The sequence below is a fragment of the Enhydra lutris genome, unplaced genomic scaffold, assembly GCF_002288905.1.
Source record: "Enhydra lutris kenyoni isolate GAN:26980312 unplaced genomic scaffold, ASM228890v2 scaffoldscaffold1, whole genome shotgun sequence".
Classification (NCBI taxonomy): domain Eukaryota; kingdom Metazoa; phylum Chordata; class Mammalia; order Carnivora; family Mustelidae; genus Enhydra; species Enhydra lutris.
Window position 1 is genome coordinate 94,550,846 of NW_019154085.1, and position 21,150 is coordinate 94,571,995.

Consider the following 21,150-nt stretch of genomic DNA (forward strand, 5'->3'; position numbering starts at 1 on the left):
AGATCCTAAAGTCACCACCAAAAAGAAAAAAATGAATTTGGTAAAGTGGCAAGATACAAAATTAACCAACAAAAGTCTGTCGTGTTTGTATACACTCATAACAAACTACCAGAGAAACCAAGAAAATAATCCCATTATCGGGAATGGTTAAATTTTTAACCAAGGAGCTGAAAGACCCATACACTGAAACTATAAGACACTGATGAAAGAAGTTAGAGACAAATAAATGGAAATCTATTTCATGCTCATTAATTGGAAGAATATAGAGAACATGTCCATACTACCCAAAGCAATCCACAAATTCAGTGCAATCCCTATCAAAACTCCAATGGCATTTTCCACAGAACTATAACAATTAATTCTATGATTTATATAGAACCACAAAATTGCCAAAATAATATTAAGAACAAAGAGTATTCTACTGCCCACTCCCTGATTTCTAACTATATTTCAAAGCCATAGTTATTAAAACAGTAAGATACTGGCAAAGAAACAAACACATAGATCAATAGAACAGAGTAAGAACTCAAGAAATAGTCCTGGCATAAAGTTATTAAAATACACCAAAAGGAGGCAAGAATATACAACAGGCAAAGAAGAGTCTCTTCAAAAAATGCTGTTGATGAAAGTGGACAACTACATGCAAAAGAATTAAGAATTGGTCTTTATTACACCATATAAAAAATTAACTCCAATTGGATTAAAGACTTCATGTAAGCCTGGAAGCGGTAAAATTCCTAAAAGAAAAAATAGGCAGTAAGCTTCTTAACACTGAATTTTTTTTTTTTTATTTGACTCTGCACACAAGGGCAATAAAAACAAAGACACAATTGGGACTACGTCAGGGAATAGCTTCCGGACAGACAAGGAAACCATCAACAGGACGAAAAGGCAACTTCCTGGAGGAGAGAAGCTATTTGCAAACCATGTATTTGATAAGGAGTTCATATCTAACATACATAAGAATTCATGCAATTCAATTCCAAAAACCAATCTATTAAGTAATGGGCAGAGCACCTGGATTAATCTTCCCAAAGATGGCCTACAGATGGTCAGCAGACACACAAAAAGATGTTCGGTATCACTAATCATCATGGAAATATAAATCAAAACCTCAATGAGATATCACCTCACAACAGTCAGAATGGCTAGTATCAAACAGATAAGAAATACCAAGTGTTGGCAAAGCTATGGAGCCAAGAACCAGAAAGCTAGTGTACTATCAGCAGAAGTCTAAACTGGTGAAGCTGTTATGAAAGACAGTATGGAGGTTCCTCAGAAAAAAAATTTTTTTTAATTTATTTATTTGACAGATAGAGATCACAAGTAGGTAGAGAGGCAGGCAGAGAGAGAGGAGGAAGCAGGCTCCCTGCTGAGCAGAGAGCCCGATGCGGGGCTCGATCCCAGAACCCTGAGATCATGACCTGAGCCAAAGGCGGAGGCTTAACCCACTGAGCCACCCAGGTGCCCCTCCTCAGGAAATTTTTGAACACAGGATCCAGCACTTCCACCACTGGGTATACATCTGAAGAAAATGAAAACACAAATTCAAAAAGATACATGCGCATCTACACTCACTGCAGCATTATTAACAGTCGTCATGACACAGAACAACCTACGTTCCATCAGTAGATGACCAGATTAATAGGTTGTAGACATGTACAAGGAACTATTACTCAACCACATGAAGGAGAATCAAATTTTGCTGTCCAGGACAATAGGAGTAGACCTTCAGGGGATCGTGCTAAGTAAAATAAATAAGGCAAAGAAAGCCAAATGCCACAGGATTTCACTTAACACAGGGAATCTAAAATACAAAACAAAACCCAGACTCCTAGATACAGAGGACAGACTGGTGTTGCTAGAGGGGAGAAGGCCAGAGGGCGGGAGACAAAATGGGTGAAGGGGAACAAGAAGCACAAACTTCCAGTTATAAAATAAGTGAAGTCATGGTGATGTGAACTGTATTCCCCAAGCTGTACGTTACAATACTCTAGTAACTCGGCCTGGTGATTAATGGTAACTAGACTTATGGTGATCATTTTTCAATGTATAAAAATGTCAGATCACTGTGTTATGCACCTGGAACTAATAGAAGAGTGTATTTCAATTGCACCTCAATAAGGAGGAAAGAGAACATTAGAATTATGAGAGTGAGAAACCTCATGTAGATTTTGGTTTCATAACCAACTCAAGGAAACGGTCTTCAATCTGACTGGGTCAACCTACAACCCCACTGATAAGCTGTTCTGCAAAATCATGAAAGTAAAGAGAATCATTCATGCAATCATAACAGTAGAGACAAAACAGGAGTATTAAAAGAGTATTGAATTTTATTGGAAAGAGTCACCAACGCAAAGAAATGCAGGTAAGAATCACACCTTCCTTGACAGAGTATGGCTGCAAGTCATTAAGGTGAGGGATTTGTTAATTTTCTGCCTATTTGCTCCTCCACTGAGTCTGTCCTACAACGTTAATGTTATTTTAATGTTGCTTTTACTCTATAAATTTTGTAGGGTAAAATTTTATTTAGTTATCACCTTTCAAACTAACTGCTGCAATTAAAGAAAATCATATATTTAATTAAAGGAACCTGCTTTTTCATGGAGAGTGGAGCAAAATCAGCTGCCTGTGTAATGCCCATGTTTAATGCGGAAGTTCTGTGTCATGATTTTGTAAAATAACTTTCTGAAGCTGGGTGTTAAACGCAAAGTAACATCTCGCAATGGCAAACACACTCATTTCTGAATGAGGAAAGCTGCCTCAAACATTTCTTTTTGCAGCCATAAGCTATTTTTGTGAGGTCCTAACAGGTAGATGGCAAGAGAAATATTTGATCAATCCAGCAGTTAGTTGAGTTACAGAATCAGATTGACTTGTTTGCTGAATTGATCTCACTTTCGGCTGGGCTGTTTGAGGTTTTGATGGATTTGTCAGTGTGGACAGGTGGCCCTCTCTCCCAGTACCCTCCAATCCTCCTGCCGAGGGAGGACCAGGACAGAGAGTGGGATTTGGAGATCTCAAGTCTACTACAACCTGCTTCAAATTAATGGATTTCCTGTTCAAATACAGATTCCTGAACCCACCACAGGCTGCTGGACTCTGGAATGGGTCCCAGAAATCTGCATTTTGATAAACTTTCCAGGTACTTCCCATACCTCTTAGAAAAGGATTTGCCAGAGTCTCTGTCCCCAGGACCACATTATGACATTCGTGGGGGACATTCATAGGTCTTTGTGGTCTACTTCCCTCATTAGAAAACACTAAAAAGTATATTTTATAACTGCATCAGTATAAAGATGAACATATAAATTATTATTCTATAATTAAACATTTTCTCCAACCTGTAAGTTCATTTTTTTCCTTCTCATTTTAAAAGAAATGTGGGTCCTTGAAAGTACTGTGGTCCCCAGCCACTGTGTAGGTCATATCTCATGGATGCATCAGGCCTGCCTGCCTCGAAATCCTTAGTCCCCACAGTGAGTGGACTCGACTTTCACCTCTAGGCAAACCCCCAACAAGATGCTGAGACCTGCACTGGTTTTGTGGGGGGAGGATTTAAAGAAATAAAAATGCAAGGGAGCTCAGGGAGAGGTATTATGAAGCAGTTACCAGAACCTCTGGGCAGCTTTTGAAAGACCGTATTTATTCCTAATACCCAAGTGTTGGGGTGAGGATGTGGAGATGTAAACTCCGCAAAACGCCTGAGGTAGATTCCCCAGCTCCTGGACACTGCTCAGAAGTCTCAGCATCAAGTATCCTGTGCCGAATCAAGTCCTATCTTTATTTGCATTACCTATTCTCTGCCAGGTATGGGGCTGAGGGCTTCAAACACAATATCTCCTTTGACCTCCCCAACAATTATACCCCCATTTGAGAAATGTGGGCATCGAGGCACAGAGAAGTTAAATCTAATGCCCAGTTGTCCAGCTAGGAAAAGGTAGGACACTTGAACTTGAATTTCTTTGACGAGAGAGCATCTGTTCTGACCATTTGCTCTCCACTGCCCTGAAGGGGTGCTCCATCCCTACCTCCCACTAACTGAATTCATGTGGTGTTTCTTCCTGCCTGAGTGCTGCCCTCAGCCCTGAAGCAAGGGTCTGCCCTTCACTTCACCCTCCATCCACAGGCTCAGATCTCCGCATATTTCCAGCTCCCCACTGCCTGGTGCAACGCTCCACCCACTGACCCAGCAGAACCACCCTCTCATGAGGAATCTCCCTGATGCCCTACACCTGTCTAGGTTTTAATTCAGTTTATTATTTATTCATGTATTCAACTGACATCCAATAGGTCTTACCCCAGCAGTCTGCTAGGCACTAGAATATAAAGATATTGGCCCTGCACCAAGATAATCCTAGCCTGCTGGGGGAGTGGGGAGAGAGTTTACAGATCACTGGAATATAATGTGTGAAGACCTCTGGACAAGACGGGAGCTCAGTGTCCCGGGGCTCTAAGAATGATGGGACCATCACCAGATCCAAACTTGGGTGTCCGGGGGACTTCTGGCCTCTCCCCAACCTTGGATCTGCCCCAAGTCAAGCCCTGCTCCAAGTGCCCCTTCCATTCCGGCTCTGCCACTACCCACTAGGCTCCACCCTTGGAGAGTTCTGGAATGGCTAGGCTGCTGAGTATATGGATGTATCTTAAGGGATTAACTCTCTCATTAGTCATCCTGTCTAGGAAAAAAAGCAATCTTTTAAAATCCCATTTCACTATTTACACAGGAATATTCACCCTAACACTCCAGAGTGAAAATCAGTAAAGTATAAATCCTTCCCTCGAGGGGATTTATTTAGTGCAGTAGCAAAAGGCGTCATTATTAAAGTGGTCTCACCTTCAAGCCCGTCTCATATCATGACCACATGAACAGCAGAATAAATGGGTTTTCCTACATTTTGAAGATCAACTATTTAAGATGGAATTAATATTTCATGTTAATACCTTGTAAAGAAAAATATCTTCATAAAAATCTCTTCCATGGGGGCACCCATAGCATTTCCTCGAATCCTGCTTCACAGCAGGTCTCAGGTTCATTCTGTTTTGCGACAGAGTCAGATTTTGCAGCTTCCTGCTCCACTGAAGTCCCTTCAGGACAGAAACACGGTCCCGCTCACCTTGGCAGTGCACGCAGCCCAGTGTCTAGCAAAGGAAACACTCCACAAGTCTAGGATCACACGCTGGCCCCTGGGCCAGATTCTGTCCGCAGAAGATTTTATAGCCCACAGGTTGCTTTTTAAATTTTTAGGCTTAATTTCCCATATTTGAAAACTTTCATGGAGGTCTCCATTTGTTCTTAAAAAACAAAAAAAATCAAAGCCAACAACATGGAGTCAGAGGTCCCACTGCCTAGAACCAACTTAGGCCACGAGGGTCTTTTCAGATGGGTCTGACAGGCCCCCGCCCCTTGTCTGCTTAACTATCCCAAGCAAAAAACTATCCCAAAACAATAAAGTCAAATGAGCAAAAGTGAATTGGAACACGTGACCAAAACCGGATGTGAAAATGGAGCACGGGAATCGCCTGGTAAGAGAAGTCAGGCTGGAGGTCTAGACTGTAGCAGAAATGCCTACTTACCTCTGCATGAGGAAGTGTTCCAGCAGGACACGCTGATTTCTGAGAGGCCTTTGCAAGAAGGCCAGGAGAAGCAGGAAGGCCTACCTTACTGGCTACCACATGCCACCTTATCTAACTTAGAACCCGGTGCTCCCCTCCTCCTCCGGGCAGCCATAGCCCTGCCCTGGGCCCCACTCACCGACAGAGTGCAGTTACAGGCTACGCTGCAGGAAGGTAGATGAGAAGCCTCTGAAGCCTGCGGTTCCTGTCTCGCCAGCCCGTCTTGGCCAAGCTGACTAACCTTGGCAGTTCCCTTGGCCTTGGTTAAAGTTCTCAAGCATTCTCAATTCCTCGCTGTGCTGTTAAACATCTGCTGGGTTCCCCTCAGTGGACACAAAGAAACATCTAGCTGAACGGAGAGGCTCACAGATGTGAGGCCTAGCGTCAGCAATGGCAGGCAGGGCCCAGCGTGATTATGTACCCGCCTGCTCTCTAAACAGCTGTAATGATTTACAAAGAATGAAGCTGAGCCCATGTGAACGTCATACCGCCTAATTTAGTCCACTCCAGACGCACATGAAATAGATTTTCACACACAGAAAACACACACAGACACATTTTGAAACCTGTTCACTCTCTGGATTATAATATGGAACATTAAAGGTCAAGGGCTATGTCTTTTAGAAATTACAACTTTCAAGGACCAAGCTGCCTAAGAAAAAGTGTAGAAATTGGCTTCAGTTGTATTCCATTCCGGCCCCCGTGCCTTTCCCCATACTCTTCAAATGCACTCCCCAGTTCTCCATGGCCTATCTAAAATGGGCATATGAGTCAAAGCAGGGGCTGCAAACTCCAGCCTACAGGGCTGAGCAGCGGTGTAAAGGTTTTGCTGATGCCACATCCTACCTAACCTGAAAGAACGGGCCTCAGCCATAGGCAAGACAGCACTTCGAGCCACTCTTCGAAGTGACACTCTTAGAGCCAAACAAAGCATCTTCTGCACTCCTGGATCCATCTGTCCTCAGATTCCTCTTTACCCTTCCCTGCTCTGTGTCCCAGAGCCCTGTGGCTTTCCCATGCCCCCCTGTCAGTGGGCTTCACATCGTTCTGCTCATGGGGGCCCTGCTGAGAGGTTACAGGACAAGAGGAAGGGAAAAGGTCAGGGTGTTTCTCCCCGTTTTTTTCTTGCTCGGGCTGCATCTCTGTCATTCCAGCTCCCAAAGGATGGGCTACTGTAGTTCCTACCTCCTTCAGATGACCCCAGGCCCTGGGCTCTGGCAATGCTGCTTTCTTCCTCTGTCCTAGCAAAAGTAGTGGCTTCCAGTTGTAATCTCTGAGTTAGCCTATGTCTTCAGCACTCAAGCTGCCATAACAAGATACCATATCCTGAGTGTCTTAAACAATAGGAATCTATTTCTTACAGTTCCGGAATATAGGAAATACAAGATCAAAGTACCGATCAACCCAGCTCCTGGAGAAGGCCCTCTTCCTCACTTACAGATGGCTGCCTTTCTACTCTTGTGTTCACATGGCCTTTCCTCTCCTTGGTATGTGTGGAGAAAAGAGCAAGTAAACTCTTTGATACCTCTTCTTATAATGGTACTAATCCCATCATGAAGCCCCTACCCTCATGACCTCACCTAAACTTTATGTCCCAAAGGCCCCAGCTTCAAATATTATCACACTGGAGAGCAGTGCTTCAACAAATGAATTTTGGAAGGACACAACTCAGTCCATAGCATCTTGTTCAGCTTCTCAACTACCCCATCACATGTGCATACAATATCTGTATTAAATTCCCTCTTTTTGTAACACATAGAATGGCTTCTATTTCCCTGGCTAGTAGCTAACTTTAGACCAAGCCAGCCAATACCCATGATATATATTGTGTCTATATTGTCATCATATGTCATAAAATAAGTTTGGCTAGACAAGCCTGCTGATACACTGTTGGTAAGGGAGTAAGTGGACACAACATTTCTGAAAGGCTATTTGGCAAAATGCATCAAAGTCTTGCAATTTTCACATCATTAATTACAGCAATTCCAAATCTAAGGTTTGATTTTAAAGAAACATTTGGATGAAAAATGCACAGAATTAGGTGCAAGGATGTCTATCAAGACTTTAATTATAGTAATTCAAAATTGAAAGCAATCTAGATATCTAATAATCAAGCATGATTAAACAATGATGGCACATCATTTGATGGATGAAAATGCATCCATTAAAAGCGATAATGTCAGTATATATTCATTAGCATGGGAAAATATTCATAATACAATGATGAAGTAAAAACTAAGAAAAAACTATGTAACAGTCACAAAACTGTATAACACAAAACTAGAAAGGAATTTGCCAAAATGTAATAGCTCAACCACCATTTTTTTTATATGGGTGGTTACGTTGCATATGGTTTTTATTTTATTTTAATTTTATTTTTTTTAAGATTTTATTCATTTATTTGACAGAGAGAGAGAGAGAGATCACAAGTAGGCAGAGAGGCAGGCAGAGAGAGGGAGAAGCAGGCTCACCGCTGAGCAGAGAGCCCAATGCGGGGCTCAATCCCAGGACCCTGAGATCATGACCTGAGCTAAAGGCAGAGGCTTAACCCACTGAGCCACTCAGGTGCCCCTGCATATGGTTTTTAAACTTTTTCTTACATTTTCCTTTTATTTTCAAATTTTTCTAAAAGAAAACATAACTTTGCCATAAGAAAAAGTCAATATAGTTAATAAGGAGCAAATCTGAAAGTAAAGATAATATATTTATCCTTTGTTGCCAATTGATGAATACACTATGAGTTTTATAGTTGAATTTTACTTCAAAGTGCATGTTTTTTTGTTATTCTAAGAAAGGAAGGAAATAGGAATGAGAGACAGTCAAGGTAAGAGGAAAAAAGAGAGATAGGGTGAGAAACGAACTCATACTCTACAGGTCATTGGCTCATTCCTCTAATCTCTAAAACTGTCCATCTATTAAGAGGACCACCAGAGAACCACAAAGTGCCCTGCATCTCATGGATACCCACCCTCCTTACCTTGACCTTAGTTTTACTTTTACTAATCATACTTGACGGTGGGAGGGAGGAAGCCTTTCACCTGTATTCACACATAAGAAACAGCTTTATGAAACTGACACCAAGTTTTGCATTAAAGATTTTGACCATGATATAATTCATTACATTCTCTTGTCCTTTCTAAGGGTCCATAGGAGAAATTTCTATTTGATGCTTCTACTGAACAACTGGTTCATTTTTGTCTTTAGTCACTGGAAAGTTTGTATTTTATCATGATTTCCAATTCATGTTTCTCTTTGCAAACTTCAGACTCTTTTGTGTAGGTCCCACATCCAAGAAATGTATAGGATTAAATGGCATCTGTTCTTAGAAACTTTGTTACTGACTCTTCATTTTTAACAAATTTGAATATATATTAAAATGTATGTTAACAATGCATGTTTGCAAGCCTCTATAAATCCTTTTTAGAATAAGCAGACACTTGGGACTGCTGGTGGCTCTGATGATGAAGCATCTGACTTTGGTTCAGGTCGTGGCCTGGAATCAAGCCCCACATCAGGCTCTCCACTCACCAGGAATCTGCTTCTTCTTCCGCTGCTCCCTCCACTCATGCTCTCTTTCTCTCTTTCTCTCTTTCAAACAAATAAAATATTTAAGAAGAAAGAGAAGGAGAAGAAGAAGACACTTACAGTATCTTTGTTGCATCTCCCAGCCCACATCTTCTTTCAACATTAGATGAGTGAACAGCTCCCGGGACCATTGTCCCCCCCTCAAGTGTGGTGTGTTCTGCCCTAGTCTTCTCCAAAGTCCTGGGACTTCACCAAGCTGGTGCAAGCATGCAGGCCGTAAGTGCAGGGGAGATAGTGCTAGTGGGGATAGCTATCAAATAGTGAGGAAAGGAAGCTGGTGAATAAAGGCTCTAGTCTCTCATCATTCCAATGGATGATTCTGAGAATATTTCTACATGCTTCTCAGAAAATCTGGAAGAATCAGGTGCCCATTTCTTACAGCAATGAGCTTAACAATACATTCTTATACTGTCTTTCTTCTTTCCCTGTTTTACTCTCCCTTTTCCCTCATTCCTCTTCCTCTGATCACCTCCCCAAAAAACTACTGGCATGGATGGCCTACTCTCAAAATTCTGCTTTTAGGGGAAACCAAACCAAATTGGTGAGATCAAAGGAAGGCAGAAGGTAAGAAGGTAATGAATAAATTACTTGATGTTTATTCATTTATTGGTGGGACTCAGTTCACAAGAAAGAGTTCTTTCTACCCAGATTCTTGACTATGAGAGTTCCTTGTCTGAAAAAGGTGGATGCCTATAAATTGATCCCTATGCCAACCAGGCACAGATACCACTCTTCCCTCTAACAATTTCTAGACCTTTGAGCAAATAGAAGCTAAAATTTGATATCTGACCAACATGGTATGATATGCCATGGATATCCCAAATCCAATTTTATATTTCAGGCATCAGAGGAAGATAAGAGAGGAAGACAAATGGTGGTGATGCTGGTGATGGCTGCCATTTATTGAATACTTGCTCCCCGGTCCTCTCTTTTGGTAGTTAAGGAAACAAAAGCCCAGAGAGATTAAGTGTCTTGTCCAAGGAAAAGTATTGGCCATTGAAAATGCTGGAACTTTGTCTCCCAAGCCAATATTTATTCCATTATTCTTTGCTTCCTCTATCCTAATGTGCAGATGAGAATTAAAACCTAGGGATTTCCATGATCCATGCCATCTTAAAAGACTATAATGGGACTAAAAATTATCCTTTCTCCCATAAAGAAAGATGAAGAATTCTCTCCAGTCACTCTGAGTGAAACAAAGTACTGTAAAGCAGAGTGCCGGTTCATGGCTGTCAGCCCTTGGGGCAGAGCTTCAGATTGGAGGGATGAAAATCCTCAACCAGTCAATTCTAGTGACCTCTAGGCATAAGAGGCATGTCTATGTACCTCAATATGACTTACAAATGGAACTATCATTTTCTATTGTGCCATGGCATGAAAACTTTGGGAAGAATTATCTTAACAAGTATAATCAGTTTACTGAACGCTCTGGAAAGTTTCAATAGAGTCCAAGTATGAAACAGTTTTATTTTTCTCCTCAACTATTGCCTTCTCCACACTGCCAAGTCACTCTTGATGACAGTTCAGTTTGAGCTGATTAAATAACTTTCCAGGCACTTCTAGTTCCAAAAAAACCAAGTTCCATTCTGGGATTGACTCTGCTTTTGCTTTTAAAAAGCACAATCCAGGGGCACCTGGGGGGTTTAGGTGGTTGAGCATCTGATTCTGGATTTTGGCTCAGCTCATGATCTCAGGGTTGTGAGATTGAGCCCTGGGCGTGGATCCTGCTTAAGATTCTCTCTCTCCCTCTTCCTTTGCCCCTCCCCACTGCTCTGTCACTCAATCCCGCTCTTAAAAAAAGAAAAAAAAAAAGCACAATCTTGTATAAATCTAAACTTGAATCTCATATACAATTCCAAGTTTCTAAACTGCTCTTTGCTCAGGTCCAACCCTTGGGTCAAGATCAGAAGTGAGGGGATTACAGTCTATTCCTATCTTCCTCCATCTTTTCTCTCTTCGTTTTCTGACTCTCACTGGGCAGGAAGGAAGAAAAGATGAGGAAAAACAATAAGTATTTTACTTAGCTGTATGCATTGTTTTGTTTCCTTATGGGCTCACTATCAATGCCCCCAGTGGGCTGAGGTATTTCAGTGCTGGCTTTCTCATGGGCTACAGGAGTGGGTTTTCTGTGGGTGCCCTTCTACTGCCCTCCCATGGGGATACACTCCCAGGCTAACCTCTTGAACATCTCCTTGCACTCCTACCCCAGATGGGACATCCATAGTATCTTATCCTGACCTCATAGTCTGACAGGATACAATAAGAGGGTCCAATCCAGTATTTTCTGCAATAAGCACTTAACCTACAAAACACTCACTCATACTTACTGAGTCAAATGCAGTGTGCAAGCTGCCTCATTGTTCCGTCTCTCCTTATCTTTCCATTAGGGCTGCTCAGACAACACCTAGACTTTAGGACTCCCACGAAAATAGGAAGATATAGTTGTTTCTACGTCACCCTCTAATGCCCAGGATGTATCAAGCTACAGAGGCCTTTCTCACTATAACGCATGCAGCTGCAAAAGTGGCCCAGGGCAGACCCATGGATTTTCCACATGTACCCATCTAGGTGGACAGTGGGGTTTTAATCTCCCCTTCTTGCAGATACTCCCCAATCTCTAGAAGTAATGCTCTCTTTAGACTTGGAAGAAAAGCTCCTCAGAAGAGCAGAGGGTGAAAGTCTCCTCTCTAATGACGATCAACCACTCACATCCTTCCCACTTTCTAGGTTTCTTTTGAGGCTAGGGGATGTATTATGGTTTCTGTCATTTTTTCTGTGTTGTCTTCTTCAGTTCAGGGGACCGTGTCCACTCCCCTCTTTATAACATAGTGTTATTTATTGCCTGGTATTCTCAACATTGAAACTTTATATAAAATTCTGACATGAAGATAATGCCTATTAGCAGAAAATTTGTATTTACAAATATATAAAAGGAAATATGCCTTAAATGAAATATTATCCTTTGGGGAAACCCAAAAAATAAAAATGAAAATAATCAGATAAATAAATAGACAACAGTTTCTGTCAAATGCTTTCCAGGTACTTGAAAGAAACCTAAACTATCCAGGGAAAGGTTCATTAGTGGTGCATAAACCCTAACAGAAAAGCTGGGCTCCTTGGTTTGATGTTCACCCTAACAGCTTCCCTTTCCCTCTTTCCCCAGTTGCCAGACACCCATAGGTGCCATCTCAGCTCCTAATATCTGACATAAGAGCTGCAAGTTTTGATAATCCACGTTGAACACGTTTCTGCAGCTCAGACTTGGCAACTTTACACTGTTCTCTTATTTGTCCCCTGTTTCCAGGCACCACCCTCTGCTTCAGCTGCAGCCCCACGGGATGACCAGTCAGCTCAGAAGCCCATACCTTCCCTCCCTTTTCACCACAGGACCCTCCTGAAGCTCCTCAAGATACCTGATTCCCCATCGTCTTTCTATAACAGTTCTAAAACTAAAATTGGGGGTGGGGAAAACAAAACAAGTAACAGAGAGATAACATACTTGCTAGTAGCCACAAGGCAGCTTTTGCCTGAAATACTCTGGGTCAAAATGAAGAAAAATGGCTGACTGAAATTCACCAACAAAATTTTATGTCTCCAAATATTCAACATATTCATGTGACTATAGAACACAGTTTTTAGCACTTGTCAATGATCTTGTGAATTAATTTTAAAAGCTGATTGTTTGACTGAATTTAACTATTTGGTTATTTATCTATTCTTATCCTCAAAGCACTCATTCCTCCAGAATGTGGGAGTGAAACAGCCTGTTTTGTGGTCTTATTTTGTGCCAAGCACTGGAGCAGGCACTTTGCATGTGCTGTCACAGGAAATGAGGAGGAAGATTCCTCTTTTTTTGTCCCTTCTCAGCTTAAAGCCTTTTGCACCTTGAAAGTATTTTAGGTGTTTCATACTAATATGCAAGCCTCATCAGAAACACAATGCCAACTTTAATTTTTTTGGTTGTTGAACCTAGCGCCAAGAGCAAGTCAAGAGGATGGCTTCGAATCATGTTTTATTTATGCAGAGGAATAAAAATACACTCATGCAAGTGAAGGGTGAGAGGCAACACGAGGCAGTGCATTTTTACAAGGCAAGAGGAAGGCTTGATTTACTTCCCATTCACTAAAACTTTATGGCTTCCTCATCAAATGAGACAGGTTGCTTTCTATCTCTTAGACGGTAAATATGGTTAATGTGCTGAGCAGTGGTGCACCCGCTCTCAGGCTGTTTATTAGGAACAGGAGTTATTTAGTGACTCTTTCTTTGTCATGAAGATGAGTTCCTGAGAGATCATCAAGGGCCCTGGAAATGATACTCAACCTGATGCACTATTGCCTGGGAAGCCTACTGGATAAGAGATGTAAGAAGAAGTATATAAGACACTACTCATTTCTGGAATCCTCCTCCATTCTGGAAGTAAAATATTCTTGAACTTTCAGAGGCAAACAGCTATTATTCATTTCAGTCTATTAACATCTTCTGAGTCCACAGAAGCAAGCCATAAGAGCAGCAGTAAAGAGGAAACGAATGGTGGTTTTGGTCACGGAAACTCATTGCATTATTAGAAATGCTTGTATCGGGGCACCTGGGGGGCTCGGTGGGTTAAAGCCTCTGCCTTTGGCTCAGGACATGATCCCAGGGTCCTGGGATCGAGCCCCGCATCGGGCTCTCTGCTCAGCGAGGAGCCTGCTTCCCCTTCCTCTCTCTCTGCCTGCCTCTCTGCTTGTGATCTCTGTCTGTCAAGTAACTAAATAAAATCTTAAAAAAAAAAAAAAAAAGAAAAGAAATGCTTGTATCTACTGAAGTTGAGGTTTAGAGAGGGGTGGGCCCAAGGGACATGCAGTCAGAATTCTGGGGATTCTGTGCTTTACAGCAGTACTGTCCAATATAATGTGTGTCACAAAGCAATTTTAAATTTCTAATAGCTTAATTAAAAAACAAAGTAAAAAGTGGTTGAATTTAATATCAATAATATATTTTCTTTAACCTAGTATATTCTGATATTGACATGTAGTTAACATAAAAAATATTTATGGGGTAGTTAACTTTCTTTTTTCCATACTGCTATGGACTGTATGACTGTCTCCACAAGGCTGTAGGTTGAAACTCTAACTCCCAGTGGGACGGTACTGGGGCCTTTGAGAGGTGATTAAGTTTAGATGAGGTCATGACAGTGGACCCCCCATGATGGGATTCGTGCCCTTAAAAGAAAAGGAAGAGAGACCAAGACAAGAGCTTCCTCTCTCAGTCATGTGAGGAGGACACAGCAAGAAGCTGGGAAGCGGGCCTTCACCAAACACCAGATCTGCCAGCACCCTGATCTTGCACTTCCCAGGCTCCGGAACTGTGAGGAATAAACACTGTTGTTTATGCCACTCAGTCCAAGGCAATGTGCTATAGCAGGCTGAACTGATTAAGGAAGACACTAAGAATGCAAAACAGACCATCTCGCTTTGGGCTGGCCACATTTCAGGTACCCCATGAGCACCTGTGGCTGGTGGCCGCCACACAGGACAGCATAGCTGCAGAGCAATGTTGCTCAAACTCTAACATTGCTAGGAATCACCTGAGAGCTTACTAAAACACTAGTTCTGATTCTGATTCCCTAGGCCAGGGCAGAGCCTGAGATTCTGGGTTTTTCCCCAAGCTCTCAAGTGCCACCAAAGTCGATGGTTCATGAACTACAGTTGGAGCGGTGAGGAGCTAGAGAGAACGCCCTGTGGGAATGTGCTGGCCTTGGCTCATGAGAGCGGACTATGTGCATCTCTTCCTACATTCACATTCAGGGATGTCAACCTGGTAGCTCAAAATCAGCCATCTAGGAGGATTTGCACAACACAGACTGGCAAACAGTACAAATCAGGGCATTACTCTACCTGCCTAGACCGTTATTGAACATTTACCTGAGTACTGCTGCTCCCCGTCCAATGGGGAATTCACAACTACTGGCTCTTTTCTCAGTAATGGTATTATGGGTGATTATTCTCTTCCTCCTCCTTCTTATCTGTAATGATTTTTCACAATTAACATTTACTATTCATGTAATTTTTAAAAAATACACTTTTTTAAACAAAAGAAGTACACAACATTTAGGGATAGGGGACCGGCTTCTAGTAAATGTTATGCCATGAATTAACTTTGTAATCTAAACAAATCTTTCAACTCTGTCACTTTCTCCACCTATATAATGAATGTAAACACATTTTGTCTACCTGTTTAAGATACCTTTTTGAGAAATAAAATAAAAGGATATCCTTGATTTTTCCAGGTGACTTGATACAAATCCAAGGAAAACAATGAAACTGACTAGCTACCTCAGTCACCAAAAGCTCCATTGACCCAGTGTGGTCAGGTTCTCTTTCAGGCCAGAGCTTCTATCCAGGGCAAAGAGAGCTTCAGTTCTGAAGGGCACAGCTATCTATCTCATTACGAATATCTTGAACTCATATTCTTGACCAACTCCTACTGTCCTTACTGGTTAAGAAATGCAAGTATTGAAATGTTGAAGGCTATATCAAAAACTAATGAAAGCTAACTAACAAAAACTATGCTAGCTAATTGAACATAACAAAAATAAATAAATAAAACAGAAAAAGAAACCCCCTTCTGCAAAAGAATACTGAAAAAAGAACACAGTTATTGGATGTAAATTTCCCAATTTCAAAACTTACTGCAAAACTACAGTAATCAAAAGGTTGTCTGGGGTACCTGGATGGCTCAGTGGGCTAAAGCCTCTGCCTTCGGCTCAGGTCATGATCTCAAGGTCCTGGGATCAAGCCCTGCATCTGGCTCTCTGCTTGACAGGGAGCCTGCTTCCCCCTCTCTCTCTGCCTGCCTCTCTGCTCCTCTCTCTCCCTCTCTTAAAAATAAATAAATAAATAAATAATGTTGTGGTGCTAGCATAAAGATAAACACACAGATCAGTGAAGCAGTATTAAGAGTACAGAAATAAATCCATGTGTGTTTGGTCAACTGATTTTGACACAGGAGTCAAGAACCATTCAATGGGGAAAGATTAGTTTTTCAACAAGTGGTACAGGGACAACCAAACAGCCACATAACAAAAAAAAAAAAAAAAAAAGAATCTGGACCCCTACCATACACTGTACACAAAAATTAACTCAAAATAGATCAAAGACCTAAATGTTAAGAGCCAAAACTATATAATTCCTAGAGGAAAACATAGGGATACATATTTGTGACCCTGGATTAGACAACAATGTCTTAAATATGATACCAAAACCACAAGAAAACAAAAAATAAATTGGATTTCATCAAAATTAAAAATGTTTGTGTATCAGGGTACCTGGGTCCTTTGGTTCTATGCTCAAAGGGGAATCTTCTTGATTCTCCCTCTCCCTCTGCCCCTCTGTTCTCTCTCAAAAATAAATAAATGAATCTTTAAGAAAAATATTTGTGGGGGTGTCTCTGTTGCTCAGACAGTTAAGTGTCTGCCTTCAGTTCAGGTCATGATTCTGGGATCCTGGGATAGAGCCCCACGTAGGGCTTCCTGCTCAGCGCGGAGCTTGCTTCTCTCTCTCATGCTGCCCCTCCCCCTGCTCATTCTATTTCTCTCTCTCTCTCTCTCAAATGAATAAACTATTTAAAAAAAAGTTTGTGTATCAAAGGGCATTTCAAAAAATTGAAAATATAGCCTACACAATGTGAGAAAATATTCACAAATTATCAATCTAATAAAGGATTCACAGGGTGTGTGGGTGGCTCAGTGGGTTGGGCCTCTGCCTTCCGCACTCAGGTCATGATCTCAGGGTCCTGGGATCGAGCCCCACATCAGGCTCTCTGCTCAGCAGGGAGCCTGCTTCCCCTCTCTCTCTCTCTGCCTGCCTCTATGCCTACTTGTGATCTCTCTCTCTCTGTCAAATAAATAAATAAAATCTTCAAAAAAAAAAAAAAGGATTCACAACTAGAATGTACAAAGAACTCCTAAACTAAACAACAAAAATAATAAACAATGCAATTGATAAACTGGGAAAGGACTTGAATAGAGAATTTTCCAAAGAAGAAATGCAAATAGCCAATAACCACATGAAAAGATGTTCAATGTCACTAATCATTCAAAAAAAGCAAATCAAAATCAGAATCGGTATAACACCTCACATCCATTAGGATGGCTACTATCAAAGGCAGAAAGGAAGAAAATGTTGTGAGGAGAATATATATGAATATTTAGTGAATATACTAAAAAAAATTGAATTGTACACTCTTTTTTTTAAGATTTATATATTTATTTTAGAGAGAGAACAGGCCTGCAAGCAGGATGAGAGGCAGAGAGAGAGAAAGAGAGAATCTCAAGCAGGCTCTGCACTGAGCATGGAGCCCAACACTGGGCTGGCTGAGATCTCAGCCAAAATCAGGAGTCAGACACTCAACTGACCCAGCCACCCAGATGTCCCAGATTTACACTTTAAAATGGTGAATTTTTGTTATGTAAATTTTATCTCAGTTGAATTAAAAAAAAAAAAGGAAAGCAAGAAAACCTGATCACAATGATTTCTCTGGTCACAACAGTTAATCCATTCAACAAATAGTACCAAAATTGTTTGGATACCGTGCTCAGTGCTGAGGATAAGGGGTCATGTGTAACCAAGCAGTTCTTATCTTCAGGATCTTACTGTCTAGTCCATCTGTCTGTCTGCCTCAGCTCAGGCTAGTGTTAAAACCAATTAACCCACACTACCATGACCAGGTTCATACTGGCCCAAAACATACTAGAGGTTGCTTTTGAATCTTAAATGTTTCAAGTCATTTTGTCAGGGGAGGGGGTTATAATTAGTTCTCTGGGGCCATCATAACAAAGTACCACAAACTGAGTGACTTAAACAACAGAAATTTATTGTCTTACATTTCCAAGAGCTGAATGTCCAAGAACGAGGTATCAGCAGAGCCACGAACCCTCTCAAGGTGCTAGGAAAGTATCTGCTCTAGGTCCCCCTCTGCCAACTTCTGTTAGTTCTTAGGCTTATGGAACCACAACCTCAGTCTTCACATCACATTCTCTCTGCGTGCATCTCTGTGTCCAAGTTTCCCTTTTGATGAGGACACCAGTCACACTGGATCACAGGACCACCCTACTCTAGTATGACCTCATCTTAACTAATTGCATCTGCAACAACTCTATTTGCAAACAAGATCGCATTCTAAGTGCCGGGAGATAAGACTTTAACATGTGAATTTTGAAGGGACATAATTCAACCCCTAATGCACACACACTGTGTATAAATGTATGTGTGTGTCCAGGTATGTGCACACACATGAAACTAGCTTTAATGACATCTCTAAGGGATAGAAAAGGCAATGCAGTTTGGTCCCTGTGCTCCAGATAATACTACTGAGGCTCAGAAAACCTAAGCGATTAGGGGAATCCAGGTTCCTAGACTCTCAGTTAAGTGCACCTTCTCTCTTGGAGTGGTGTTTCTTCTGATGCCATAACTTCTGCTGTTGCAACTGCCAACAAGCAGTCAGATTCCTGAGGGTCCTGACCTTGGCCAACACAGGCGTCAAGAAATGTGTTAGGTGGTCCCTAACACATTTCTCTGCCTTTACTAACAGCATCCTGGCAGGAGAGTGGGCACTGGGATAAAAGCCTGTTCTAACACATGGCATTCCTCTTGGGCTGCCCGATCTGCCTGCCTTCTTCAGTAGCAAAGAGCTGTTGGCAGCTGTGGGTGTAGAAAACCAGAAAGGAACTGCAGTGTACCACTGCAGTGTACCACATTTCCTACCAAAGGCGCAAGCTGTCAATCAATCCAATCCTGCTTAAAGCCTGCCAGTTAGCACATGTTGCTGTGTCTTCAAAATCATCACCGGTGTCATATCTAATTTATTGAGGCAGCATCTGAAAATCGGATATAATCTAGTCTTTAAGCTTGTAGAACACCACAACGTCTTCCTCTAATCTATACCCAAGCCAAATCCTCCTCTTTAAAACAATGCCCGAATAGAAGAACAAGGCTTATTTTCTTGAAAGACTTGGGGATGTGGGGGTAATTAGTTTTGCAAAAACTCAAATTAGCACATGGATCCTAAGGGTCATATCCCAGGGCTGGATCATAGAAATATTGACAATCAGAAAAATCAGCTGACAAGTAGAAACAGAAAAAGGGGATTTCTATGAAAGCCAGCTGTTAGAGGCTTGCTAAAGCCATCCTGGAGAAGGATATGGGACACAAGAGGACTGCCCCACCTGGCCCTCGTTCTGGAGCCTCCACCACATCGCTTCCTTCCCCTTGCTTTCCCCAGTTATGAAATGGAAGTATTGTATTCAGAGATCAGCAGTGTCTCTTCCTATTCTAACACCTTACTTGGGAAGAAAACCAGGTAAGTAAATTAACCACATGCTCCTAAATGAACAACAGATGCTAAAGAGGTATACAGCTTCCACACAACCAAAAACCACCAAGTCCCAGTAAATACCACCCCCCCAACACACACACAGATACCCCAGGCACCGTGGAAATAGATTCTGAAGCTGGAGATAGGAAGATTCTGAGAGGCATCAAGCAGCATGGATTCAACTGCTCCTGAGAACACTAAGTCCGCAGCCCCTAAGCCCCTAGGGTGGTGGCTCAGGCCCTGTTGGATGTGGAGACAACATAGATGACAGGAGCAGAGGTTCTCTGCAAAAGAGGATGGGACCTGGTGAGGGGCAAATGTCGCTGCTGACCAGGTGGGTCAAAGCTCAGTGTTCACCAGAAAGCTGCACTAGACCCTTACCATTAGCTACTTATGGAACTAAAACCCCAGGAAGGCTCAGATCAGTTGATGATAAATAATACGCTGGAGGTGGACGCTGGAAACCAGTGGGCCAGATTTGAGCAGGAGACTTTTTTTTTTTTTTTTTAGCCTGTACTATGCTTTCTAAAAATTTAACTGTTTCTGAACTTAAAAAAAAAAAAAACTGGGAGTTTTTAACATAAAAATACATATTTCCAACTTCTCTTGAAAATGAGACTATTTGGTAATGTTAGGCCTTCATTCCCACCTGGCTGCCATCGTGCCAGGCTGAAAAGCACCTGCCCGTGATAGAGGCCCTGGCTTCCCAGTGCGTCACGGGCCCGTCACAGCTTCGTTCATTTATGGTTGCTCTTTGGCCTCACCCAGGAAGAAAGCAAACACCCAGGCACATCCAGTGTTGTGTTTGCAGAGCAGAGGCATGGGTTTTATCTCTGTAAACTTTTCACATTCCAAAATGGCAATAATAGACCAAGGGCAGCACCCATCCAAATCATAAAGGTAACAGGCAAAAAAGATACAGCAAACAAACTGACCATCAGAAAAGGAATGATTGCACAAAAAGTGGATTTCAGTGCTGTGGAATATTATGCAGGCTCTCAACCAGGCTCAACCAGGGACAGTTTTTATCCCCCAGGGGACATTTGGCAATGTCTGGAGATATTTTTGGGGTCACAGCCTGGGAGGGGGGATAGGTACTGCTGTGATCTAGTAGGTAGTGCACAGCAATGATATTCAACATCCTACAATGCACAGAGCATCCCTTCCACAGCAAAGAATTATTCATCTCCAAATGTCAATAGTGCTGAGGTGAGACACCATGAATTAGATCCACTCTTGTTCACATGGAGAGAATTCCAAGATGGTAACTGAGAAAAGCATATACCATCATAAAAATAATGACAGAACAAAATTATGCACACAAATTTAATAAACAGCATTGTGATATGATTTGTATGAAATCAGATATTTCTGTACCTCCCTCCATAAAAATTTGTCATGAAAGAATAGATCAGGGGTGCCTGGGTGGCTCAGTTGGTTAAGCAACTGCCTTTGGTTTGGGTCATGATCCTGGAGTCCCGGGATTGAGTCCCACATCAGGCTCCTGCTCAGCAGGGAGTCTGCTTCTCCCGCTGACCTCTCTCCTCTAATGCTCTCTCTCTCATTCTCTCTCTCTCTCAAATAAATAAATAAAAT